Raw genomic sequence first — 7,680 nt, forward strand, 5'->3', positions numbered from 1 at the left:
GAATTTAACCAAGATGGAGTCAGAGCAGACGGCACACATGTAGGAAGGTGGGGAGAAAGGCAGGATATAAAGGGAGTTTTAAGAAATGACTTACCTTCTGATGTTTTGCAGAGGAAAATACAAGGTATACTTTCACAGGCCCACCCTCTTCACAACCAGGGCAGATTGGACCTGGATATGGGCCCCTCTCACAGCCCTAACCCCAAAGGAGGGATGGAGTGCCCGTGTAACCCCTAGAATGAGCCAGGAAGGGGTAGAAGAAGAAGAGATTGGATTTATACCCCGCCCTTCACTACCCAAAGGAGTCTCAGAGCGGCTTACAAACTCCTTTCCCCATCCCTTCCCCACAACAGGCACCCTGTGAGGTAGGCGGGGCTGAGAGAGCTCTTGAGTCTTGACAGAAACTGCTCTTTTTCAAGAACAGCTATGCCAGAGCTTGTGACTGACCCAAGGTCATCCAGCCAGGTGTAAGTGGAGGAGTGGGGAATCAAACCCGGTTCTCCCAGATTAGAGTCCGCTCATTTAACCACTACACCAAACTGGCTCTAGATGCAGAAGGATGCAGACTATGTGGAAAGCAAAGGAGGGAAGCCAGACTGCCCTGCTGGGTAGCTGGAACCTTAACCATCGGCTCTTAACACCCTGCTTAAGGTAACTATGATTTATGGATGGACACTGGTAAGGGAGGGAGACTTTTGTTCTAAATTGTAATTTAGGTGCAGGAGCTCATTAGCATAACTCATTAGCATAACGTATTTGCATATGCCACACCCCCTGACATCACCAGAAGTGTGTCAGAAGGCAACACCCACCGCTCAGGCTCCACTGGACTGTTTGGGATTGCTAGCTATTGGGGGGGGGGACATGCAGATCTGTCCTCGGAGAGGAGGGAGAGCTTGTACCTGAATAAAACCTGGTCTTAAAGGTGCCACTGGATTGTTTCGGACTGGGGGGCCGGGGGGGGGGCTCCGCAGTTTACCTGGCTGCTTCTTGCTCTGACTGAGGGCTGCTGGGAGCAGGGGGCGGGGCTTGTTGCATGTGCCCGCCCCCTGGGCTCTTTACTGCCGGAGCTCCGCTCCTGTGCGCCCCTGCAGGAAATGACCCCTGGTTTCAGGACTGTGTTGTCTAATGGGGAGATCATTTGGGACCTTCATCTTGTCTTCATCTTGGAAGCCGGTGCACAGAGTGTTCAGCTGGAGACTTCTTGGGCCACCAACAAGAGGAAAGAGATGGACTTTGGGGGTGACAAGCGGCGAAGGAGCAAAAAGTTAATTGTTCTATTGTGTTACTAAGATCTATCTTTTTGTTGCATGAGACGATGCTAAGTGAAAAGTAAAAAATGTTTTATTCCCTTTAAATTGTTGCACGATTCATTCCAAGTTCTGCCCTGCAGGACCCACAACCTGAGGTTACACCTGCATGGCTACCCTGAATAGGAAGTGCTTGGCCCAGCTTGGTAGCAGGTCACTGTGAGACTGAGCAGGCCAAACCTCGCTAAGCGGGGTGGCCCCATCCTGATCAGTGCCTCCACACAGCAGTGCTATGCGGGGGGCGGGGGCATGTCCTGCCCCTTGCTGCAACAAGGATAAGCTGGGAAGGCATGTCCCTCCCTGCTGCAAGCCAGCTTTCCTTCCTTCCTTCCTTCCTTCCTTCCTTCCTTCCTTCCTTCCTTCCTTCCTTCCTTCCTTCCTTCCTTCCTTCCTTCCTTGCTTGCTTGCTTGCTTGCTAGCCACTAAGTCTACATTCATAAACCAAACACCCATAAAGCCAAAAGGCTGTGATCACACACATTAAATAATCTGCTTTCAATCCACTTTTGTTGTACTTTCCAACTGGATTTTGCCAGTTCACACAGTAAAACCCAGTTGGAAAGTGCACTGAAAGTGGATTATTTAGTGTGTGTGATCACAGCCCTTTGCAGCTGCCTGGTCATAGAGACAGCAGCCTAGAGAGGATGCCCTCCTCCTGGCTAGGTAACACAGTGGCAGTGGCTACTGTTTCAGCTGTTGAAAACCTTCCTTTGAATTAAGGCAGCCAGTGACAAGCCCTGCCTTACACTGGCCTTACCTAATTTCTAAATAGCTTGGTGTGTGCCAGAGGAAGTACTGGTGGGCACCATGGCACCTTTGAGTACCATGTTGGTGAGGCCTGCCTTGTTCATTGTATCTCTGTAACTGAAGGGGCTAGAGACTTACGTGTTTTTTTAATGAAAGCTGGGAATTCAGAGAACCCAATGCACAACTTGTCCTACGGATCTAACAATATTCAGCTGCTGATTTAAAAACAAAAGGGTCCCACTCAATGTTCCCTCTAAGCTGAGTTAGTGTGAGCTAGCTCACACTAACTCAGCTTAGAGGGAACACTGGTCCCACTCCTTGTGAAAGGGAGTGAAACAGCTGTCTTGAAGATGGGGTCAGGGAAAATGGCTGCCAGGGGGCAAGAAAAGTCAACTTTCCCCACCCACAGGGCAGCCATGGAGGCTTTACTGGAATCTTTTCCAAACATTGCAACAAAGCAGTTTGAGAAAGATCGGAGAAAGGCTGGGGAAATCCCAGGAGTTGCATGAGTACATCATCATGCTATGGGGAAAGAGGACAAAAACCAGCTCCCCATATCATTGAACTTGTGGCAAATAACCCCTATGGAAATAGCCTGAGTACAGCCCCATGGTGCTTCGTGCCAGAAACTCTTGACATGGCACTATTTTTAATGAACAAATTGCTCTCTGAAAGAGGGAAGCAAAATTACGAGCATGTGAAATTATTGTTATGCTAGATTCCTCTTTAAAATGCTGATATCGATCACATGCGCAGATGTATCCCAAGTGCCAGTGTGACGGGGTCCAGCGTCACAGGGCTTGCATCCTAGATCTGCTTGCCTGCCTTTTGCGAAGGTCAACACAGAGCTGTGGGAATTAAACATTGTTAAATTACAGTGTGTTCAGCAATTCCCCAGGCACTTAACTTAGCCTGTTTATTTATAAGATCACATTGTTCAATTTATTATAAAGCAAACACGCAGGCTTTTACAAAATGTTTTTTTTTTTTTTTTGGTAAAAGTCATAGACATATCATGCGTGCGAATGGCAAGATTTATGATCCCAGTAAACTTTAACACTCATTCCTGGTTGCTATAAACACCAGGGAAAAGTCCAAAGGGGAAGTCAAGAGGAATAATCATAAAAGATATGCATAACGTCAATGTCATAGTATTTAGGAAAAACATATCTTTTTCCAGTGGAGGAAGTGGATTGTTCGAAAGAATTTAAATCTTAGGCCAAGGGTAGGGCTTGAATTCAGTCTGACATTATCTGTGTTGTTGGGGGTCTGGGCTTTGTTTGTCTTTTAATTAGAATTCCTATGATCCATTGGTGTCTGTCACGTTTACAAAACAACAGGGCATAGCTGAGATCTCTTAACGGTTATGGCATAAACTAAGGCCAGTCCTGTCATTCTGAATCTGCGCTCTCTCCCAGTCAAAATTCTAAATCTGGATTAAACTGTGGTATGGAATTTCAGGGGTTTGGGGGGGGGTGCTAACACTGGTTAACTCACATACCTACATTTGTATGCAATACAGGGGTCAGTTTCTAACCAGGATTTGTCATTCTTTGCAAAAACTGAGGCACGAATGAACTCACCACTTATCTGTCAGCTGAATGCAACCTACAAACGATCAGGGGCCATTTCCTGCGGGAGCGCACAGGAGCGGAGCTCCGGCAGTAAAGAGCCCAGGGGGCGGGCACATGCAACAAGCCCTGCCCCCTGCTCCCAGCAGCCCTCAGTCAGAGCAAGAAGCAGCCAGGAAAGTTGCAGAGCTCCCCGGTCCAAAACAGTCCAGTGGCACCTTTAAGACCAAGTTTTATTCAGGTACAAGCTCTCCCTCCTCTGCGAGGACAGATCTGCACGTCCCCTCCTCCAACAGCTAGCAATCCAAAACAGTCCAGTGGAGCCTGAGCAGTGGGTGTTGCCTTCTGACACACTTCCGGTGATGTCAGGGGGTGTAGCATATGCAAATGTTATGCTAATAAGTTATGCTAATGAGCACCTGCACCTCTTTTTCTATGAAATGACCCCTGCAAACAATGATTTTGAAAAATACAAAGAAGTAATGAGCAGTCGGTTTTGTTGAAAAGAGAAAAGCAGTAATTAAGCATCACCATCCCATCTACCCCTTCCAAAACAACTGATTCAACATTCACTGAAATGCTACAAGAATGAACAAGAACCAAAACTGAGAAGCCAGAGATAATTGTAAGAATGTAAGAGTCTTGCTCGATCAGACCAGCGGTCCATCTGCTTCAGTATCCTATATTGTATAGCGGCCAACCAGTTATTCCAGAGGGCCAATAATAGGGAATAGAGGCTGAGGCCTTCCCCTAATGTTGCCTCCCAGCACTGGTATTCAGAGATTTACTGCCTCAGAATATGGTTTCCCTTTAACAGCCATGGCTAGTAGCCACTGAAGGACATCTCCTCCATGAATTTGTCTAATAACCTTTTAAAGCCATCTATGCTTGTACCATTACTACATCCTCTAGTACGAAATTCCACATTCTAATCACTTTTGGGTAAAGAAGTACTTCCTTCATCATGAATCTATTGCCCATCAACTTCATTGCATGCTCCCAAGCAGCGTTCCCTCTAAGGTGAGTTAGTGTGAGCTGGCTCACAGTTTTTTTAGCCTCCAGCTCACAGATTTTTGTCTTAGCTCAGGAAAAGAGGGCTCCAGAGCAAACTAATTTATGCAGCAGCCAAATAGTTTGCTCACAACTTGAATGCCAGTAGCTCACAAAAGTTCTAGCATTTTAGAGAGGGAGAAAAAGTGTCCCATGCATAATTTTATATATGTCTGTCATGTCCTCCCTCAGGCATCTTTTTTCTCAACTGAAAAGTATCTTTTGCCTTTCCTCATAGGAAACGTGCACCAACCCCTCAATTATCTTGGTTGCCCTCCTCTGTACTTTTTCCAGCTCTGCAATGTCCTTTTTGAGATACCGCAGCCAGAATTGCACACGCTCATTCCAAATGAGGCCACACTATAGACCCATACAGGGGCATTATAACACCTGCAGTTTTATTTTCAGTCCCTTTCTTAAGAATCCCCAGCAGGGAGTTTGCCTTTTTTCACCACTGCCACACACTGAGTCAACATTTTCAATGAGCTAGCCACTTTTGGAAATCCAAGTATACAGTGTCTACTAGATCGCCATTATCTACATTCTTACTTTCTCAAAGAACTCCGAAAGGTGGGAGACTTCCCTTTGTAGATGGCATGGTTACGTTCTCTCAGCAGGCTTTGTTCCTTATTCTTATTTTCTCAAAGAATTCTTTAAGTGACTTCACTTTGCACCAGCCAGGGTTATTTGCTCTCAGCAGGTTTTGTTCCTCAGCAGGCTTTGTTCCACAGTGTTCCTCAGTAATACTATCTGTCTAGAGCCCACCCTACAACGTAGCCATTTACTCTAGGGCAGGGGTAGCCAAACTGTGGCTCAGGAGCCACATGTGGCTTTTTCACACATTTTGTGTGGCTCCCGGCAAGGCAGCTGGGGAAGCGAAGGGGGGGCATACTTTTTCTCCCTCCCTCCTGTCTATTTGCTCTCTCTCTCTCTCTCCACCTCTTTCATTCTTTCTTTCCACCTCTCTCTTTTTCTCTCTCTTTTAGACAAATAAATATCCTTAGTAAACAAATAAATATCATTATCAATATCTAGGATTGCCAAGTCCAAATTAACTTACCACCCGGAAGTGACGTCATCACGTCGGCATGTTGGAGGCGGGGCCACTAGGATTCGAGGGAAAACCATAGAGTTTTCCCTCAAATCATAGAGCGTCCCGCCCCCAACGTGGCCAGCATGATGATGTCACTTCTGGGTGATATCATCACGCTGGGGACGAGTGCCAGAAGGGGGTGGAGTTTCCCCCGGGGCCCGATTTGCTGGCGTCGGGTAATGGGCCTCTCGGGCGGGGGTTTACCCGCCCCCCGGGGGGACTTGGCAAGCCTATCAATATCTGTTTTTACCTTTTTTGTTTTTATTTTTGGCAGTCTCATTTAATGTTAATAAAAAAAGCAAATGTGCATATTTTAAAATAAAAACGTGCGTGTAATATTTGTTCATGTCTTGCGGCTCTCAAACATCTGACATTTATTCTACATGGCTCTTACCCTGAGCATGTTTGTCCACCCCTGCTCTAGGGGAATGGATCTCTGTAGATTGGAGATCAGTTGTAATTCTGGGAGATCTCCAGGCCCAACCCGGAGCAGGCTGGCAACCCTACAGCGATCAGCTCATGTCTATTACAGTTGAATACAGTAAGCTCAACTGTTGACTGTATTTACCTTGAAAGAGCTAGAACTTCTAGCTGCCAGTCTGCCAGACAATCTTAGGCCAGATGATAATTATTATTATTATTATTACCTTGAAATTCACGGAATCCCTTGTGCTAGAAGAACATTGTTCTAACAATCTATTATTAACAGTTTGAAATATACTTCAGCAACTGCAATGCATGAAACAGAAGGCAGTGCATTGCAGGTAGGTAAAGGTTTCATTTGCTTGAAAGCCAGTCAAATCCGAATCTAGGGATGCAGTGCTCATTTCCGTTTCCAAGCCAAAGAGCCAGCGCTGTCCAAAGACGTTTCCGTGGTCATGTGGCCCGCCTGACTAGACGCCGAGTATAATTCTGGGAGATTTCCAGCCACCATCTGGAGGCTGAAAAAACCAAGGGGTGTGTGTCACAGGTATCCATGAGGAAAATACAACAAACAACGAACACTGTGACATGAGTGACTGGAACATTTAGTAAAGATCATGTTGTATAATGAATCAAACTTTACAAAATCACAAGGAAAAGTCCATCATATTCTCAATAAAACTTTACAAAATTACAAGGAAAGTCCATCATACTCAATCACAAGGAAAGTCCATCATACTCAATGAGCACCCGGATATAAACTCATTTCATCCCAATTTTCCTCAGGAGTAATCCTATTGTGTAGGAAGGTATCAGCCTTTTGATACAGTTCAGTGTCCGTTAGGAGCAAACCAATGCTTAACTTCTTTATTTTCTGCACTTTATCTTCTGGTTCCATTTCGAGTGTTACTATTAGGAGCAGCAAGCCAGTCTTGTCTCTTTAACTAGGTGCACAAGCCTCTTATATTATGCTGGCTGAAATGCTGTCCATGAAAACACTGTAAAAATATTTATAGTAATAGCACCAGTCCTCTTTTCTTCTTTTCTTCTGGCTAGAAGCCTTCAATTTTAAATGTGGCTGGCAAAAAGCTCTCTGTTTACTTGAGGACACTCTAGCTCTGACTTAGATAGCCACACAGGTGCTTTTTGGACCTAAATTGGAAGATGTTCTAACCAGGGGTCATTTCGTAGAAAGAGAGGTACAGGAGCTCATTAGCAGAACTCATTAGCAGAACTTATTTGCATGTGCCACACCCAGGGGTCATTTCGTAGAAAAAGAGCTAGGGAAACTCATTAGCATAACTCATTAGCATATGCCACACCCCCTGACATCAGGGGCCCGGCAGTGGACCTGCAAGGCCAGCGGGAGTGCGAGGAAGCCCCGCCAAGGCCCTCCCTGGCCCCAGGCAGGCAGGGGTGGGGAGAGGCGGGGAGGAAGCAACTTACCCTCCCTCTTCTCCTGCCTCCTCCTGGCTGAATGAGGGCC

The sequence above is a fragment of the Gekko japonicus genome, unplaced genomic scaffold (genome assembly GCF_001447785.1).
Source record: "Gekko japonicus isolate JY-2015 unplaced genomic scaffold, Gekko_japonicus_V1.1 scaffold102, whole genome shotgun sequence".
In the NCBI taxonomy this organism is placed as follows: Eukaryota; Metazoa; Chordata; class Lepidosauria; order Squamata; family Gekkonidae; genus Gekko; species Gekko japonicus.